The sequence below is a fragment of the Crocuta crocuta genome, unplaced genomic scaffold, assembly GCF_008692635.1.
Source record: "Crocuta crocuta isolate KB4526 unplaced genomic scaffold, BGI_CrCroc_1.0 scaffold462, whole genome shotgun sequence".
Lineage (NCBI taxonomy): Eukaryota > Metazoa > Chordata > Mammalia > Carnivora > Hyaenidae > Crocuta > Crocuta crocuta.
In genome coordinates, this window is record NW_027527437.1 from 1,833,010 (window position 1) to 1,853,698 (window position 20,689).

General features: G+C 40.2%; 1 long non-coding RNA gene across 1 annotated transcript in view; it reads left to right on the top strand.

Moving 5' to 3' along the window:
• Positions 1-3,659: 3,659 nt before the first annotated feature.
• Positions 3,660-20,689, top strand: part of LOC144228289 (uncharacterized) — a 354,254-nt gene continuing 337,224 nt past the window's right edge. Inside the window, exon 1 of the long non-coding RNA XR_013334155.1 lies at positions 3,660-3,869. This is a non-coding gene — a long non-coding RNA (uncharacterized LOC144228289). The remainder of the gene's footprint in view (positions 3,870-20,689) is intronic.

Below are 20,689 nucleotides of genomic sequence, written 5' to 3' on the forward strand. Positions count from 1 at the left end.
TTCTGGTGGTAGCTAATAAAGGCAAATTACTTGGTTTAAAAACAAAGCCAGGGCTTTGTGAGGCCTGAGTGGCTCAGTCGGTTGAGCAGCTGACTTCGGCTCAGGTCACCATCTCACAGTTTGTGAATTCAAGCCCCGCGTCCAGCTCTGCTGATGGCTTGGAGCCTGCTTCGGATTCTGTGCCTCCCTCTCTCTCTCTACCCTCCCCTGCTCACTCTCTGTCTCTCAAAAATAAATATTAAAAACAAAAAATGAAAAGCCTTCTCCGGGCATTTCTTTGTACATCAATTCTTAAAATGTTTTTTATTGTTTATTTTTGAGAGAGACCATGCAAGTGGGAGAGGGGCAGAGAGAGGGAGACAATCTGAAATAGGCTCCAGGCTCTGAGCTGTCAGCACAGAGCCCGATGTGGGGCTTGAACTCAGATTGGGAGATCTTCACCTGAGCTGAAGTTGGATGCTAAAGTGACTGAGCTACCCAGGCACCCTATCTTTGTACATCAATTCTTAAACTATGTTGGAAGCTACCTAAATGAATGGGCTGCTCTCTTCAAATTTAAGATTTTCTTGGAAGAGCCATATGGAATAGCATGTGCTCCAAAGAACTTCCTGAATAAATGATTCCTTTTTCTCCTATCAGAATGTGCTTCTGTAACCAGCTATGTTACTTTAATGTTGAAGGCCAAATCAGGAGATTATAGTGTTTTTGTTCCCATATGAACAATATGGATCATGGTTTTTCATGGTGTCCAGCTGTTATGGGGGGTGTTTTCTGGTGATGCTTAAAAAGTATACTTCAGTGTTTAACTTTCACATGTGCTTGAAAATTTTTGAGAATAACCGAACAATGTGTTTCACAGATTATGACCGTTAGACTTTTAATATGAGTGCCTGGGTGGCTCAGTTGGTTAAGTGTTTGACTTCAGCTCAGGTCATGATCTCCTGGTCATGAGTTTGGGCTTCGTGTAGGGCTCTGTTCTGACAGCTCGGAGCCTGGAACCTGCTTCAGATTCTGTCTCGCTCTCTTTCTGTCCCTCCCTACTTGTGCTCTCTTGCTCTCTAAAAAATAAACACTAAAAATTGAATTCAAATCTATTTAAATACCATATGTACAGTCCTTTGCTAAAGACTTTAATATAATCAAGGGAAAATAAGATTTTTAATGTAATTGAATTTGTCAAGGGCTCTACTTTCTAGTGCAGAACCATGTGCAGGACTATAATAAGTCCTATGGTTCTATATGCTAACTAACTTAGCTGTAAATTAAAAAGATTTTCCTTTAAAAAAAAAAAAAAAAACACCCCAAGTGCTACTGTTTGCTAAGGGAAAGGAAACAAACTCAAGTTTTCTAGGATCTACTCAAAAGTTACTGTTTTTAAAGATTATATCTAGGTCTATCTAAATTACTTTGTGTCCTATTTTACCAGAAAGAAAGTTAAAATATGTAATGAAGTTTAATATGGTGCTAATTCCATTTTTCATGTGCTGTTTCCTCCCAGGGAAAGTCACCACTTGATAAGGAGTCTTCCAAAGCACCCAAACACAGGTACAGTAAAAGCCACTTCTTACCCTTTCAGCCCCCAGCTGGCCACTACTCCCTCTTCCAGCCTGGACTGAGATCTGGGAATTGGGGCTGGTCAGTGCTATAGTGATGTCTGTTTTACTGACGACTACCTTCAATCCTTGAGCATTGGCTATTTGTGCTTGCCTTTTCATGGGTATAAATGAAGGAGCAGTGAGGTTGACCTAAAGGAAGCTATGAAGTACTTGGTGTGGCCTCCACTCCCCTTGGAGTTCCTTCCTTCAACTATTCCTGGAGTGTTCTTCCACCCCCTCCTCTTCCCCAAACGGTCTTGAATTGAAGGACTAATTCTCCAATGGTAAGGTTTCAAGCTGCTGTAGGAGCAAATTCTGGAAGGGTTCCCTTTCTCAGGTTCTAAATAAATGTGGACACTTGAGTTGACATTAATATTGCTTATCAACATAACAGGCAGGAATGTGGTCTTCTATTTAGACTGGTGTGAAAAGTCCAAACTGTATTAGGAGTATAGATTTTTTAGCTTTTTGACTTGTAATAAGGTTTTTTGAACATTAGAGTTTGTGGTACAGTCTCCTTCAACATAGCCTCAATGATCACAAGTGAATTAGAATAATTAGACACAGCCTCATTGATCTAAACTTAGTCTCCTAAATAGAGAAAGTTAGGTCTCAATTGATTCAAATGAGGAAGTGGTAATGAGTTTTAGAAAAGCATAATGAAGCATCTGCAAAACACTTAGTACAAATAATGGGCTAAATAATAACACTATATCTTAACGGTGCTAGGTATAAATTATAAAAAGATTTGACCAAAAAAAATGTTTTATAGTTCCGTTATCTTAATGGAAACCACTTACAGCAAATGACTACAATTTGCATTTTGGTCCCAATGCTATAAAGTGACTTATCAAGAAGTAAAAGGCATTATTTCTCTTAAAAATTCAGTTTTTGTATTTGTGTTGTAAGCAGCTTACAAACTTTCAAGCAACAAATGTGCAAGTTGAAGAGAAATCATTTTTCTGCAGAAAATCTAAATAATGAACTCTCAAAAATGTAGATATGCCTGCACTTACAAACTTTGTTCCTTTCTCCATGCAGTTTATTTTATTCATGGAGCCTAATGATAAAAAACTGAAAAAGAGAACCAGATCTTTTTTAGGATATTAAATGCCAAGTCAGATCAATAAATATTAAATAATAAATGCCTAAATGATATTATAGTAGACAGCATTCCATGAGGGGAAAACTGATAGGTCAAGAAGAGTGCTTGTCCTAAAATAGGTACAGAAGTAAATAACAATACAAGGTAAAAAAATTCTAGCTAAAGGCAACAGAAGAAATGTCTTTGGGCAAGTGTAATTTATAATTAATACCCAGTTGAAATCTACGGATAATTTCTTACCAGAATTAAGTCTTGGGGCTGGGTTATTTCAGATTTGAATTTCTAGATGTAGAAGCTTATTTAAGTCCTTGCATTATGTGAGATACTAGAAGGTGAGGTTTGTATTTTTTTTGTAAAAACAGGCTTCTTCTCTTTGACTAAATGACGCTTCTGTTCTTTGTCTTGGTGGACGCAGGAGATTGGTTTTATTCCTTTAAGACTTTTCGCGTTATTTATTTGATATCCAGGTATTGTGGGAATGCCAAGCCTGCCCAACCTGCCCCCAGCATTTTATTGCACTGTAAGCCCCTTGGGCAAGATCAGCACAGTTTCCCCAGGATGCTGCTGTCTCCTCCCGATGCTGGCCTGTGCCCCGCCTGCCATCCCTGGAGGGACAGCAGGGACCCCCATCAGGGCAGACAGGCCTTGCAGGGGTCTGAGGCGGGCAGTGGGCAGCCCGTCCCGTCCGCAGGGCGCCCGCAAGGAAGCGGAACCGGGTAGCAGAAGGGAGGCTGGGCTGTGTCCTCGTGAGCACGCAGCCATCTGGAAGGTGCGCGAGCACATCGCTGCTGCGGCTGCGCAGGGCGGCGTCAGCCACGTGACCGGACTGAGCCGTTCCCGAGGCGGAAGCTGCGCCGAGGGATGCTCACCAGGTACTGGTGGAAGACCCCCCCCCCCCCCCGCGAAGGCCGGAGCACCCCAGCCTCGCCACGCGCTCCCTGTTGCCTTGGAGCCCGGGCTTGGGAAGCGCCTGAGGTGCTGCTAGTGTCCTGGGACAGTCCAGTTCGGCCAGAGGCGGGTGATCGGCTGGGAGTTGCACCATTCCTGCGGGTGGAACTCTGCGTTGACAGACTGAGCTCGGCCTTGGCCTTCTGGAAGGAGTGGAAGAGTCACTGTGAGCCAAATGAGGGCGTCGGGGATTGCCAGCTTCAGGAGACGCTCGGTGATGTGTGAGTATTCCGTATTCTTGAAAGGCTTCATGGAGGGGAAGGGAGTTTTTGTGCCTGTTGGGTGGAGGCAGGGCCTGATTTGTCTTCGGAAGATCATACCTGGTTTGCCGTTGGTCTGCGTGGCCTGGGTGGGACAGATCCTCCTGCAAATCCCCTCCTGTCTAAATCGGACTTTTCCCTGTATCTTTGGCAGTATCGGGAAAAGGTGCCCTCTTTCTGCGGGGCTTGCTGAGCTGGTGATCTGTGAGCTTGCAGTTGTTCATTGCGTTGTCTGTCCCCTTGTGGGGAGAGTCCACCTAATTGCAGTGGACGCCAGTGGAGACGTAGGAGCCGTGGTTCCCCCAACGTGGACCGCGAGACTGACCACCCCTGCACTTGTTAAGTAAATAGTGAACAATTTTCTTTTAAAATAATCTGGTGGTTAGGGATAGGGTTTCTGTCACTTGTAACTTCTCCATTTTCGAGCTCGTTGTTTAAAGGTTTTAGGTAGAACTTACGCTCTTACTTGATGAACTTTTATTTTGATGCCCTGTGGAAGGCAGATATAATCTTAAATCCTAGAACTCCTGTAAGTTCAGTGTGAAATTTTACATAAACTGAACACTATTGGAGTTTTTCTTTTTTAATAATTTTTTTAGTTATTTTTGAGACACCGTCCGAGTGGGGGAGGGGCAGAGAGAGGGAGACCCAGAATCCGAAACAGGCTCTAGGCTCTGAGCTGTCAGCACAGAGCCTGATGTGGGGCTTGAACCTGTGAACCATGAGATCATGACCTGAGCCGAAGTCAGCCGCTTAACCAACTGAGCCACCAGGTGCCCATACATTAGATTTTTTCCCCAAACATTTATATATGGAATAATTGTGAATAGATGTGTTTTGTGCTTATTACTCAGAAGTGGCAATTTTGTTCAAAACCCATCACACTGTAATTCAATCTAGTTCTTTTGGTGAAAGTATACAAAACTTTAATAAGCTTATAATTTCTAGTTACACATTTTAAATCCTCTTTCTCACCCACCTCACCGTATATAAACTGTGAGAAAAGAATTTTTTCAAGCTTAGCATAGGTACCCTAGTATTTCTCTCTATAATGCTGATGTGAACATAAGCCTATTAATCCTTTGAAAGGACATTTAAATTATCTAAAAACTTGCTTGAATGAGAAAGAATGAAATCTGGTCATGTGTAGCAACATGGATGGACCTTGAGGGGGTTATGCTGAGCGAAATAAGTCAGGCAGAGAAGGACAAATATCATATGTTTGCACGTATAGGAGGATTAGGAGGAACTTGACGGAGGAACAAGGGGGAGAAGAAGGGCGGAAGTGGTGGGGGAAAGGGAGAGAGGCAAACCATGAGAGACTCTTGAATGCTGACAAAAACTGAGGACTGATGGATGTGGGGGGGAGGGGGGATGGGCATGGAGGAGGACACTTGTGGGGATGAGCACTGGGTGTTATGTGGAAATTAATTTGACAATAAACTATTTGTAAAAAAAAAAAAAACTTGAAAGGGAATGTTCTTCAGGAAATGTTTTAATGTCAAAAATAAGTCCAGTATCCTACTTAACAACAGGCACCAACAATTTAACATATCTTTTGAGTAATACAAAGGAAAATTGAATGACTTTAAAATATCTTCATGTTGAGCACTTAACAGGTTTGATGACTGAATGTTTAATATGATTCTACTGTTGATTTATCTTTGAATTTTCTCAAATGAAAAATCTAACTTCAGAAATGTGACTCAAGTCATCTTGGTTAAGTAGCAAAATGGTTCTGGTAAGTCATCCTGGTAAGGGAGGTAGGGGACACACATTTTTAGGGTCATGCGTTTGATTTCTAAGTACCTTGATATAGCCTGTGGTGGTAAATTGGAGGTGGGGTGAGAGGAGACAAAGGGTAAATGAAGTGGAAACAGCAAAGCTGACAGAGCATTTGAGTACACCACACAAAGTGCTTATGAACCCATTTTGGATTTGGAAACTATGTGCAAGTGTGCAAGCTTACTTATACCCCTGTTTTTATGAAGAGATGGAAGGGGGCACTTGGGTGCCTCAGTAGGTTGAGTGCCTGACTCTTTCGGCTCAGGTCATGATCCCAGGGTTGTGGGATGGGGCTGTGCTCTGAGGGTGGAACCTGCTTAAGATTCTCTTCTCTGCGCCAACCCCCCCCCCAGCTTTGCCTCTCTCCCCCCTTCTCTAAAATCTTGAAAAAAGATGGAAGAGGGGTGCCTGGGTGGCTCGGTTAAGTGTCCGACTTCTGCTCAGGTCATGATCCCACGGTTCGTGGGTTCGAGCCCTGCATGGGGCTCTGCTGACAGCTCAGAGCCTGGAGCCTGTTTTGGATATTGTCTCCTTCTCTCTCTGACCCTCCCCTGCTCGCTCGCGCGCGCGCGCTCTCTCTCTCTATAAGTCAGGCAGAGAAGGACAAATATCATGTTTGCACGTATAGGAGGATTAGGAGGAACTTGACGGAGGAACAAGGGGGAGAAGGGCGGAAATGGTGGGGGAAAGGGAGAGAAGCAAACCATGAGAGACTCTTGAATGCTGACAAAAACTGAGGACTGATGGATGTGGGGGGAGGGGGGGATGGGCATGGAGGAGGACACTTGTGGGGATGAGCACTGAGTGTTATGTGGAAACTAATTTGACAATAAACTATTAAAAAAACATTAAAAAAAATTAGGAGCCCCTAGATTCCTGTTCTCACAGGTGACTTATTTTTTTTTACATATTTTTATTTATTTCTGGGGGGGGTAGAGAGAGAGAGAGAGAGAGAGAGAGAGAGAGGCAGCGTGAGCAGGGGAGGGTCAGAGAGAGAGGGAGATACAGACTCTGAAACAGGCTCCAGGCTCTGAGCTGGCAGTCAGCACAGAGCCTGACACGGGGCTTGAACCCATGAACCGTGAGATCATGACCTAAGCGAAAGTCAGCCGCTTAACCGACTAAGCCACCCAGGCGCCCCATCTCACAGGTAACTTCTAAGAGCTGCTAGGGCTGGAGCAGCTTGGTTTTAGTCTTCGGGTGGGAGGCCTTTTAGGGAGAGGTGCTGTTGAAACTCTCTTGCCATGGAAGTGACCTGCTTAGTGTGGTCTAAAGGCTTGCAAACCTGTTTAGATCATTAAGTGACAAATTAGCAAAGAATGAACTCAGTAGAGAGGATACATAAAAATTGTAACCTGGAAGAGATCCTCAGAATGTATTTAATGGTTTTTTCTTAAAGGCATAGCTATGTTCACTTTTTCTAAACAGACAACTTTTAATGGGCAGTTACTCCATTGTTCATAATGTTACTGGAAATGTAGTGACTATCAAATAAGTTCATCTTCCTTTGTATATAGTGCATTTTTTTCCTGCACGCAGGTAAAAGAACTGTAAGTAATCAGTTTTTCTTCAGTTGTGTTTGTTAATGAAATATTCTTAACAGGCATAATTGGTCCTTTTCAGAAAAGTCTTCAGGAATGTTTCAGGGTGTGCATCCAAGTTTTTGAAAGTGACTTAAAATCTAAAAGTGTTTTAACAGCTTCCTTTATATGGACATTTGGATTATACATGCCTTTCATGTCATTGGCTGAGTTGTGTCATAATGGCAAGAATCTTAGCAGTGGCTTAGATAGCTCTGGATAGAGGGAACAATGTGTTCTTTGGCTTAAAAAATCACATGGAGACATACAGTGAATTCAAGATTTTCTTCTAGGGTTTCAGCAGTTCAGCACCTGCTGTGCACTGACTCCTAGTCTGACAGTCATAGTAGGGCCTACAATTTTTTTTTCCTGCTTAGAGCCTAAGAAACAGTTACGTAGCAAAATTGTAAAGCTAAAATTTTCTGCTAAATTGGCAACGCTATTTGTTAGATGTGGGATGTAGTGCTCAATATTTACTCTGTGTGGTACAATTAAGATGATATTGCCAATTTATTTTAATGTCTGCCTTATTTGTGATGAAGCGTATATAACTTAGTATCTGGAAAGTGAAATACCATGTGCCCCATGCATAACAAATTTTAAGTTTTTGGCTCTAGTTGATAGCTCCATAATGTTAGAATATGCTTATCTGAAGGTATTGTTAAAAACTCTAGGCATAGCTATCAGGCACTGACATTCTCCTTGGAAAACCGATTTCTGGACCATTTTAGTCTGCGCTGAATGCTGAGTCATTTCTGTCTTCTCCCTGACTGGTTGTGGAGGAGCTCAGTGGGGCAGCCAAGTGACCTGCTTTCTAATGGACAGAGCTGGGTCAGCACCACAGGAAAACATTTTTAGTTGCATTAATGAAAATATGCCATGAAGTCCAGGAAAGATTGCCTGGTGTGATCATGCAAATTTAAAGTCTCCAAGCAGGTCCTCAGCTAGGAACCATTACAGGTTGCACGCCTGAGCTGTAACAGAGGTTACTTGTAGGGAAGGAGAACAGGTAACTGAGCATCTCAGAAGAAACGAAATTGGTTTTGAAACAAAAGCTAATTTCTGTTGTATCTCAAGGGGATCTCTGATCAGACGTGACCAGCTTTTCTGTTTTAGGTAGTAGTGAGTGAGTTGTAATCCCTATGAAGTTTTCCCAGACTGTGCACATACTTTCACTTCCACACTATGTGTGTACACATGTGTGCATGTCTGAGGACTTGGGGTTTTTTTTTTTTTTCTTTGTGTAAATACAACCTGACTTCTGAGGAGCTGGGTCTTCTATGTATTACAGATACGCTCCAAGGCACACCCATTATTCAGGGGAAATTTGCTTCTGATACACCCATAAAAGTTAAAATGGCAGTGTTTGCTTTAGTTAGGGGGTCCTTTGGGGGGCCCTTAGGTATTGCTCATGAATCCTGAGTTCCAGAGCTAGGATCTAAGTTGAGACCTTTCTTCTGACCTCTAAATTTGCCTTAATTTCTAGTCCTTAGATGGTTTTTGTAGCATAGAGTGATGCATAATTAACTTGGAATTCTTAGGGTTGAAAAAAAGGAAAATAGAGATTTAGAGTAAATAGGGTTAAGAGCTTTGGGTGTTCGGGTAGAGCAGTTTGAGGGAGATTTGACACAGTGTGGAGAGAATGGGGCTCCAGAGAAAAGTAACCAACGATTAGGTGGCATCTAAGTGGGATTTGGGAGATGTCACTGGGTTAGGAGTGTCAGCAGCCAGTGCCAGGTTGGTATGATGAGAGCAAGGTAAGGACTGGTAAAAACCAATTTTACTTTCTGTCTAGGCCGAGATGTGACTTCATCTCTGGAGTCTCTGTTCAGTATGAAATGGCTTATTTTTCATCCTTCACCCCTGTTGCTCGTCTACCCCCTTCTCTTATAAGGGCATCCTGGGCTGGTCTGCTTCCCAGGTGCTTTTAGTTTAGTTCTGCCTGTTGATAGCTTGACATTTTCTTGAGTAGAGAGTATTGCTTAAGAATATGGACTTCTGAGTCAGAGCTAGACCCCTTTTTTTGGGAGGGGGAGAGGGTGGTAGCTTTGTGTAAACTAAATCTCTACCCTATTGCATAAGGGCACTAATGTTTATCTGCTAGACCTTGTGAGGATGAAATTAGAACCTGTAAGGCACTTAGAGGTCCTGGCATATAAATGCTATGTGTGCTTCTGATTATTAGTATTGCCATTACCTGATTCAGATCTCCCTGACCCTGTTGTCCCCCTTGGCTGGGGGATCTAGATTGGGGAGGCTTTTTCCCCAACTTTAACATCTAGGAGTCGAGAGGGGGGTATTTCCTGGTTAAGAAGTTCTGTTACCACTCTCCCTTCTAGTTGTCTGTGTGTGTGTGTGTGTGTGTGTGTGTGTGTGTGTGTGTGTTGAGGTAACATAGCATTGTCCTGCTACTGGTGACCAATGGGCATCCTCCTTTATTAAACTTTTACTTGAAGTACAGTGTACATACGATTTTCAGATGTACAACATAGTGACTTGACAACTATACATAGTACAAAGTGCCCACCATGTTAAGCGAAAAGTTGCCAGAGTCAGTACAGTGTTGACTATATCCCTATGTTGTGCTTTTCATCTTTGTGACTTACAACTCGAAGTTTGTTATTCCTAATCTCCTTTGCCCACTTTGAGTCTCTACCTTATCCTCCTCCCAATACCTGTGGTAACCACCAGTTTGTTTGCAGTATTTGTTTCTTTTTAAAAAATGTATCTTAGATTCCTTATAGAAGTGAAATGACGTGGTATTTGTCTTACTGACTTCCCATAGTGTAATATTCGCTGGGTCCATCCATGTTGTAAATGGTAGGATTTTATCTTTTTGTTTTTATGACTGAATAATAGCCACTTGTGTGTATATACCACATCTTTGTCCATTCATCTATCAATGGACCCTGAGGTTGCTTCCATGTCTTGGCTACTGCAAATAACGCTGCTGCAATAAATGTAGGGATGCATGTATCTTTTCAGATTAGTGTCTTTTTGTTTTTGGAGAAATACACAGAAGTAGAATTGCTGGATTGTATGGTATTTCTGTTTTGAGCTTTTTGAGGAAACTATGCTGTTTTCCATAGCGGCTGTGCCAGTTGACCGTGCCCCAGCAGTGCCCAGGGGCTCAGTGGGCATCCTTCTCAGGCATCTTGCCTGCCTCCTTCTCACCAACTGTAAGTCTTAGTGTTACAAATTTTAAAAACAGAACCTTTAGAAAATCTGTCTCAAAAGTCTGAGTCTTCTGTTTTAGACCGTGAAGACCACCTTAACTGGAAATATTCAGAAGTGTTCCCATACAGGGGCACTCTTGCATGGTGAAGATGTTGGCCTAAGCTCATTTTTAAAAGGATGATGTCTGAGAGGACTGCTTCTGATGGATGGTTAGAGGGTGGGACAAGGTAACAAAATCTCCAGGCCAGACAGAGCATTACTGAAATTAGCAGGAAAGCAGGTGAGAGGATTCTTGTGAAATCTCCAAAGAACTTGGTGTTCTCAATGAAAGAATGTCTTCCTTGAAATACCATCAGAGCCCAGAAGCTGCTTCTAGATCCTGGTGGAACTAGATGAGAGCCGTCATGTACCGCCAAGTTTCCCATCTCCTCCTCCCTCTGTGCTGACATTAGAGAGTCAGAAACCTACAGTTGGTTCTGAACTGTGAAGAAGTAGCCCCTGCCTTGGGAATGGAGGCGCTACCTCATCCCTGCCTTTGCCGTTGTAGGCTTCTGGCTCAAAGTGGGCAGAACCAGGCAGGTTTGGGAAGAAGCTGATCTTTAAATGAAGTTTGCAGTTCTGATGATTACATGAGACTGGTAAATGTAACCACGGGCTTGAGAATGTCTGCTGGATCCGATGTAACTTTTCTTTGCTCAGGAGTAATCCAGATAGTTTGGGGTTTTACCTGAGATTTCCTTCAGTGTTCAGGGGAAGTGAGCAGTTGTAGGAAAGGCTATACTAGTTCCTATGTGGTTGGCCCCTTCCATGTTCTGCTTACTCACCATAATGGTTCTGTGCCCCTGATTTTTAAGAAAGGTTAAGATGTCGCTGATGTTTTTATTATTGCTGATACTTGCAGTGAACCTTAACCATGAATTTGAGTTGGATGACTGGCATATAGTTATAAAGATGCAACTATACTAACTCATCAGTTGATAGTTCATCTTTGGTTGATAAGAGGCATTAAGAAGAAGAATACCTTTTTAGATTTCTGAGGTTTTTCTGAGCAGCTGACATAGTTCTTGGTTTTCCTTAAGCATTTCTTTACCATTTTTGGTCCTTTCTGTGCTAGCCCTGGTATTTGAGGGAAACTTGTAGTTTCCCTGGCCAGCAGGGTTGTGTTTTCTGCCAGTGAGAAGCATTCTCAAGAGATGTGTAAGACAAAAGAATCCATCGTGCTGGCAGCTATAGTTGATGTGTGCTTCAGCAGATCCTTACATTTAAGATTCCTTCTTCTAGTAGGTTGTCTTGCTGGTGTTAGATCCAGGTTTTGTGGAGCTTATATAATTTTAGCAATTTTTAAGAATACAGAAGTATTGGTTAAAATTACTTACAAATAAAATGCTTTACCATGGATTCAAATTAAAAAACAGAATAGAGTGCTTATTCAAAATAGGCAAAGGGAATCCCAACAAATGTCTTTGGCTAGGTATGAAATCCCTGATTCATACTTGAATGCTTCAGGAATCTGTGATTTATCCCACTGTCATGTAAAATTGAACAGTTTTGTGACTGTGTCCATGCTGATTTTATTGTCCTTCTAGGTAACTTGGCCCGTGTTTACTTGGCTGCTTAAATGAGTCTTATCTTTGAAGTATACAAACTTTAGTAGACTATTTCTGGGATTTGCTATTCTGGGTTCCTTCTCTTCGGAACATGCAGTACTTTTTCGGTATAGCTTCATGTTATTTTCACTAGAGGTTTTGTTTTGTTAGGTCTCTAGCAGTTCTGCTTTATTGTTCATTTCCCCCTCCTTGAGTAGCAAGTTATACATATGCTGTCCCTTAATAACTGGCATTTTATTTCTAAATTACTCTAAAATATTCACTTGATTTTATTCTCACTTGTACTTTGTGTCTCTTTATTTTTGACTGTTTGTTCTGTGATTCTTTTAATTTTACTTCTCAATCATGGTTCTGTTACACTCTTCTCAACCTCCTGCCCCGTCAATATTTTCAACTCTGCTAGTCATGTTTCATCTCTTCATGCTTCCTCCATTTATACCCTGAGATCTTTCATCTCTGCGTTGTGCTCTTGTTTCATAGAAGCATTACTTTTCTAAGTTTTAAAAATTCATGGTAGAAGGTTTGGTGACAACTTTTATTTACTTCATGGCTAAAGGTTTCCAGTGAGGGTTATTTCTTGTTTTCTCTTCCTTGCAGTACCTTCCAATAGATGGTGTTTTTCTTTCTTGGATTGCTCATTTTGAAAGAAGTATTTCCTGGACAAGATGTTGAAGGATGATTAAGTTTGTGAAGGGTAAAGATGAGATTTCTTACCGAACATTTGTGAGTTTGCTTTAAGATGAAATTTCTCACCTAGCCTTTATTGTGAGTTTGCTTTAAGTTTTCCTAATCAAAGTAAATACGCAGTTACCGAACTTTCTCACTTTTCAAAGTTTCTTTTTTCCCCTCTGGTGGCCACTGCTTTTCATAAATAAAGCCCATCTAAGGGGCTCTGTTGTCTGTCTGTTGACAGCCATATCCAGCCCAGTGAACCTGCTGGTGCTTACTCATACACCCTCCTCTTCCTTTTGCAAAACAAACCAACAAAAACCCAACAAACAAAACTACAGATTTTGCACCTCAGTGTGTGTCCCTTAGCTTCAAGAGGCAGAGTGTGATGTTTAGCTTGAGTTCTGCCTCTGCTCTCCACTTCACTTTCTTAAACACATTGCTTTACTTGATCACCACTGCTTATGGCAGTCCTTCAATATAGATTTAAAATCTTGGATTTTATCTGTGTCCTAGTTAAACTGAGCATCAAGTTTGTGGTTTTTTCTTTTTCGCTTTATTAAAGTGTTACTCAAAGTACAGTTCTCAGACCATGTGCATTTTAATTACTTGGAATGCTTATTAAAAACTCAGATTCCTAGTGTCCTTTCCAAGGCCTGCTAAATCAGAGCCTCTGAGGCTGGCTTCCTAGATTCAAAATCTTACCATTACAACTTTGATATACATAGAAATTGACAACCACTCTTGGTGAGTGAATCAATATTTACAGTTTTAAGAGTTCCTTTTCTCCATTTAATAGGAAATAAATTTTTGTAAACTAGAATACATTTTATAGTGTAATTTCTACACTGTTGTCTTGTTATTGCTCTCTACAATATATAATGGAGGTTCATGTGATTGTTATTAAGTCTATAAAACTGCAGGATCTACTGGGGGCGTCCGTCTGTGTAACATGTAAACTTTTTATCTTAGTATCTGTGGTTAAAGTCGTCTTATTGTCTTAATCCCTGGCGGCTGATGACTCCAAATATAAATATTGGCAGCTGTTAGAGCTATATAACCTATTCAGGTCTCTTGAGTGCCCATTAAAGAACTTGTAGGACTTCCTTTATGCCTATAGGAAGTCTTAATTCTCCTTAATTCTCCCTGGGTGTCCAGCTTTCTGGAGCTATGAAAATAGAGAATCCTTTATTGAGTGTGAAGGAGAGTCCACAAATTGCCTTTCACCTCCTTCTGTCCACCATACCAAATATGACCGTAAGAACTGGGAATTTCAAAAGTAAAGAATGTGGCATTTTGGGTTTCACATGCCTTGATTTTTGTCAGTTTCATGTGATTTGATCCCTCTCATGCTGACATGAGGCTGACAACAAAATAGCAACTAATTAAAAGAAAAATTTCCCTCTTTGAACATAGGTACTTATTCAGAGAAGAGGTAATGCCCTACATGGATTTTAAAGTAACTTTTAGCTCTTGGGCCAAATTTAGCCTTTTCTGGGTTACTAGTAAATGATGTGCAGACATTTTTCTTCAAAGATTCTAATTTTCTTTTTGCATCTGATGAGTAGAGGGTCTTTCTCCTCAGGGTGTTAATCCCATGGACGAATATTGGTCTGAATATTAACTCAGAAACCATATAAGGGTCTTTAGAAGGATATGAGGTTAAAATCTCAGATACCCAGTTACCCAGGCTGTAGCATAATAAAAATCCCTTAATTAAAAAAATGGTTGTCANAATCCATGTGCTGCAGAGTTTCTGGCTTAGCTGAAGTGTTTGCTAATGGAGAAGGGAACAGGGTAGGATCTGAACATCGCAGATGGAGCAATTTCCTATAAAGCATCTTTTTAAGTGAAATTGTGTTGAAGGTAAATGCTTCTGCCCATTGCCAGTCACTCTTGAGTAGAGCAGTACAACCCTGACTTACAGATAATGTTTATGTTAAAACATAGAATTTTAGATGGAGAGATTGGCCTTGGGCCAAGAAAAGCAATATGTTGGGCAATAGGTGGTTCCTTTTGCTGATGGCAGTTAGGGTTAGCATTCTAGAAGTAGTTATTACTGGACTTGTTTTCTTATGCACAAGTCACAAAAAGTAAGTAAAAGAATGGTGCTCCTATTTAGAATCCAGGCACTAAGTTAGGAGCTCTTCGTGTTTCACCATTTACCATCATTGTTGCAACAACCATTTGATATTACTATTCAGATTTTAGTCCTGGAAAAACAGACTCAGAGGAGTTACGTTGCCAAAGCCACTTAGGTTATAAGGGGCAGAGCTGGAGACCAGGACACTTAACACAATACTGCCATTGTGCATTTGGACAAATTTGAAAATGATCAAAATGCACGGAGCTTTTTTGTAACTTTCTGCATAATGGTCATCTTTGTTTACCTTTGGGAAGAATCCTAATAAAATCTACATAATCAGTACACCTACATTTGTAGGAAATCCTGTTCAGAGTTCTTCCTATGTGGATAGTGGAGGGATTCTGTCTCCATATTCAGAAAGACTTGGCAACTGTGCCCTTGGGCAAGTTACCTAACAAACTTCAGTTTTCTATTTTGTAAAATGGAGGCAATAGTAGTAACCTTTTAACAGTGTGGGATGGGTTAGAAATAGTCTATGTGAAGTGCCTAGTACAGTGACTGGAGGTAAGATGCAGTACAAGTTAAAGTGGGTTGAGGTGGTATTGATATATACTGAGGATACATTTGTTGAACACTTGGCTTCTGTGCTTATTATAGACCATGAGGGTTCAGCCTAATAGTCTGTATTGACCCCTGTGATGACACTAAATATTCCCAAGCAAATCAGTTGGGTATGGTAACAGTTCAAGTATCCTTGTCAGTCGTAGTTTTAATAGAACAATTTAGATGTCTCTAGATACTTAGATTTTGTAAGAATTAAGGTAATTTTATAGTAATTAAATTTGGTCAGTTTCATGATGAAATTAGCTTCATTAATTTTTTTGAACATTTCAATAGGCACAGAAGCCCCTTTAATATAAAGAACACCTACTCATCAGCCAGATTTATCTGGTTAAGATTTTGCATTTTATGTACCTTTTGTGTGTTGATTTTTAAAAAATATTTGAAATATGCTAAGGAAAATCCCAGACCTGTTATTCACTCGTATGTCTTTAAAAATGAATCTAAGGATGTTTAATTACATTCCGTGATGATATTCTAGTACACCTAACAAAGCTAACAATAACTTCTTGGTAATGCTGAACACCCAGCCCATAACCAAATTGTTACAGTGGTCCCAAAGGTGAGGGAAATCGTACCCTTGCTTAAATTCCACGGGTTGCATTTAGTTAAATCCCAGAAGTCTTTCTGTTACTCTGTAGTAGACCTTTTACCCCTTTCAAGCCCCCCTTTCAGGTCATTGATTGGTACAGAAAAGGGGTCCATTGTCTTGCAGAATGTCCCACAGTCTGGATTTGTCAGCTTCATTGGTAAATTTAACTTCTTCCTCTGTTTCTTACAAGTGGAAGTTAGCTGTAGACCAGAGACTTGATTATGCTTACATTCATTTTTTGGCCAAGAATGTTCATAGATTTTGAGAGTTTCACAATGAGGCCACAATGTCTTGGTTGTCCCATTTTTAGTGATACTGAAATGGAAGAATTCCAGGTGCTGACAGCCTTCCATTGACGGTGACTGTCTGATAATTTATTAGGGGTTACAAGGTGGTATATTTTGGTCATTCCTCTTTTTTATTTTTTTATTTTTTAAAGCTTTACTGAGATAGAATTAACAAACTGCACACATCTGAAGTGTACAACCTAAAGTTTGACCTAGGTACATCCATGAAACCATCACCACAACCAAGAAAACGAACATAATCCTCACCCTTATGTTTCCTTGTGCCTTTCTATAATCCTTCCCTCCGCCCCTTTCCTTCTGCCTTCATTCCCAGACAAGCAGTGACTTGCTTGCTTTCACTGTAGATTATTTTTTACCTTTCCTGGTTTTTTCTAATGCCCATCCTCATGAAATGAAAGAATAGTTGTTTACAAATAATCTTAAAAGTTTTGTCAATCAGCATAATTCTAAAAGTTACTAAAACTTTCTACTTTATTACATGTGAAAAACACATGGAGCTTTCTATTAACTGGGTAATGTGCAATTGATGTAGCCATCAGTGGAAGAATTAAATGGTTCCAGAGCTTCCCAGAACTTCTTCAGCATTAACATTTCCTAAGTTATTTGACTAACCTTTCTTTTCTCCCATACAACTATTACAGATCCACAGGATCTGAAAGATAATAACAGGACAGGGATTTATTCATTTCCCTTTCTTGTGTTAACTACCCAGGCTTAGCTGCTTACATTACAATAAAATATACAGGATAATTACTGGCATCCACACAAAGCATTTTTCCTCTTTATTGAAACTGTAAGCAGAGTAAATTGTTCTCTCCAGTTCTCAGATTTCGATTCATTCTTAACTACCTAATGAAGAGCAGAGTATGTTGTCTTCTATATTTGGCAAGCAGTTGAACTGTGGAGAGTAAAGATACCTGATTCAGTAGGACCGATGACTTTCAGGCAGTCTATCTCTGTTAGTACAAGGAATGTATTCTAGTTAGACACCAGTCTACATGAACTGTACTTTATCTTTCCAGGGTAGCACACTTGGTGAAAGGTGAATAAAATGCTACAAATACTGGAAAAGATGTGACCGTGAAGTAAAACAATTTCAGAATGAGTGCAACATGAATATGACCCCTTAGTTCTAAAACTTTCCCCAAACTCTGCTTATAGACCAAAGCAACTAATGAGGATAATAAATGAAAAACTTGTGGGTACATGAGTGAATTCTTCCCAAACCTCAGCATGTGTGTGGCTCAACTACTAACAGCTGTGGGACTTGAACAAGATAAATTGTTGCAGAATAAGAAGTGAAAAGGCAGCAGTGCCAACACACTCCTGTACTTTGTGATCAGATCATATAGTGACTGACCAGCTCTGGTAATGCTTTCTTGTGCTTTGTTTTTGTCCTAGACTATTTTGTTAATATCATTCATCAACTTCCTTTCCATATTTATCTAGTACATCCTTCATTCTTAAATTTGTAACATTTGTGTCTGTTTTAGAGGTGATTGATGAAATAAAGCATCTGACTGGACTCCTGGCCAATACTTGGTATGATCCCATATGGTCTTACTGGTTATGACCAAAGTTCTGATTTGTTGGCAAATGCTTTTCGACTAGTCAGTGCCTATACTACACCAGTTACTAAATAGTTGGAATATCCTCTATACCTGGTTTCCATTTTTTAATGTAATGATAATCTTAGTCCTTCAGCTACAGCACTAAATCTAATTATATTTATTGTGATTAAATGATTTCATTTTATACCACCTTATTAGGTGGTTTCTGTTTATCTTCCTCTCTGCTTTATTTTTGGCCAATTGAATTTTTCTCAATCTCCTTTCATGTTATTGCTATGATTTTGAAGGAATTTCTGTTTTGTGTCTGTTCTAAAGAGGTTTTCTTAATTACTTGGGCATGCATCTTTAAGCTACGATTCTTGAATCAAGGGCTCTCAGATCACCCTCTACCAACATAACACTTATTTCCCCCAATATTGTACTTGTATCTTGACCCACTGCCCCCAGATTAGATATTACTGTCAACTAGTGTTTTTATATAGCCAGTAGTAGTTTCACTAGCCTCTCATATTTCTGATTCATTGGCTTACTATTTTCCCTTCTACTTTAAATGTTCTGTCTGGAATCATTCCTTCTTGGCTTGGAAAAAAAAATTTTTTTCTTTCCAACCACTTTTAAGATCTTTTTTAAGATCCTTTCAGTTTTACCATTGTGTATCTAGAAACTACTCTTTTTAATTCTTTTGGCAATTGTTTGGCATATGAGCATTTGTATAAAGAGTCTTAGAAAACTGAGGCAACATCTTCATATATTGACTTTTTCCATTTTATTTACTTTTTTTTAAAAATTTTTTAATGTTTTATTTATTTCTAGGAGAGAGAGAGAGACAGCATGAGCAGAGGAGGGCCAGAGAGAGAGGGAGTCACAGACTGAAACAGGCTCCAGGCTCTGAGCTGGCAGTCAGCACAGAGCCCGACACGGGGCTCAAACCCACGAACCGTGAGATCATGACCCAAGCGAAAGTCGGACGCTTAACCGACTAAGCCACCCAGGCGCCCCAATATTTACTCTTTCTTAAACTCCAGTTAAATGAACTTACTGGTTTAATCCTCTGTCTCTTAATCATGTTTATATTATCTTTGAGTTACTTTTTGTGTAGTCTCTTCAGATTGTGTTTCTAGTTTACTGTTTTTTCTTCATTGTGTTTAATCTTTTTAATACATCCACTGAGTTCTAAATTATATCTAGAGTTCCTATTTTTGTTCTTTAAAAATCTGCTTGTATATTCTTTATGACCTCTTAATCCTTTCTCCTATCTACAGGATTCTTTTGTATCTAACATTAAATAGGATTGTATAATCCTATTTCAGACTTTTTGAACTGATGTTGCTGAAAGTTATTTCTTATAGACTTTGATTTCTTGTACTTCATTTCTTTTTTTTTTATACGAGAGAGGGGGGAGGGAGAGAGAGGGGGGAAGGAGAGAGAATCTGAAACAGGCTGTCAGCATAGAGCTGGATGTGGGGCTTGAATTTCACAAACTGAGATCATGACCTGAGCCAAAGTTGGACATTTAAGTGACTGAGCCACCCTGGTACCCCACTTCATTTTGTGACTTTGGTATGTAAGCTGCTTATTTTTCTCAGAAGTTTGCTAGAGTAATGGTTTGAGCCATGAGGTGAGGTTTAATAGTCCAGAGAGGATGTGCATTTGCTACTGTCACTCACTTGTAGCCACTATATACGTAGGACCACTTTCAACTAAACTCTGATAATTTGGGCTACACAAATAGTGAATTCAAGTTGCAGAGCATTGTGAATACCAATAAATCTCAGCGGAGACTTTGACTTGATGAAACTGCAGATTTTATTTGGAATGCCTTGTTGTAGACTATATAGTAACTTAGACCCCAGAATGTCCATGTCTTCATCTCTGGGACCTATGAACGTCATCTTATGTGGCAGAAGGGACTTTGAAGATGTAAACCTGTTAAGGATATTGAGGTGAGGGGTGTCTGGGAGGCCCAGTCAGTTAAGTGTCTGACTTTGGCTCAGGTCATTATCTCCTGGTTTGTGGGTTTGAGCCCGGTGTTTGGTTCTGTGCTGATAGCTCCGAGCCTGGAGCTGGTTTGGGATTCTGTGTCTCCCTCTCTTTCTGCTTGTGCTCTGTCTCAAAAATGAATAAACATTAACAAAAGATTAATAAGAATATTGAGATGAAAAGATCCTAGATTATGAAGATGGGTTCAGTGTAAACATAAGGCTATAAGAGACACAGGAGGAATCCTCTACAAAGCAGGAGATCTGGTGATAGAAGTAAGAGATTGAGGTGATGTGAGAAAGGGACCATAAGCCAAGAAATCTGGTAAGTCTCTAGAAGTTGGAAAAGACAAGGAAGCTGCTGCTTCCTTAAAACCTTCAGAAGGATCCCAGCCCTGGAAACACCTTGACTTTACATTTGAGACCTCCACATTCGTAAAATAATAAATTGTCTCATAAGCAACTAAGTTTGTGGTAACTTGTAACAGCAGTAACCGAGAACAAGTTACTTGTCATTAATTTTCGTGACCTTATAATGAGAGATGAGTGATCTTTTGGGGTTTAACTTTTCCAGATAGTCTTTAAAGTTANTCATTTCCTAGTTACATTTTATTTTTGATAACTGAGGATTTGTGCCCTTTTCTGCCAGCTCAGCAATGCTTTTTGTGAAATGTGTTTTAAATATTTTATCCAGCCTTTTAGCTATTGCAATTAGGTGGGTTTTTCGGGGTATGTAGTCTGTCAGAATGCTGGAAATAGAATTCTAGGGAGATTTTTATAATTACTTTAAAAAATCATTCCCCCCC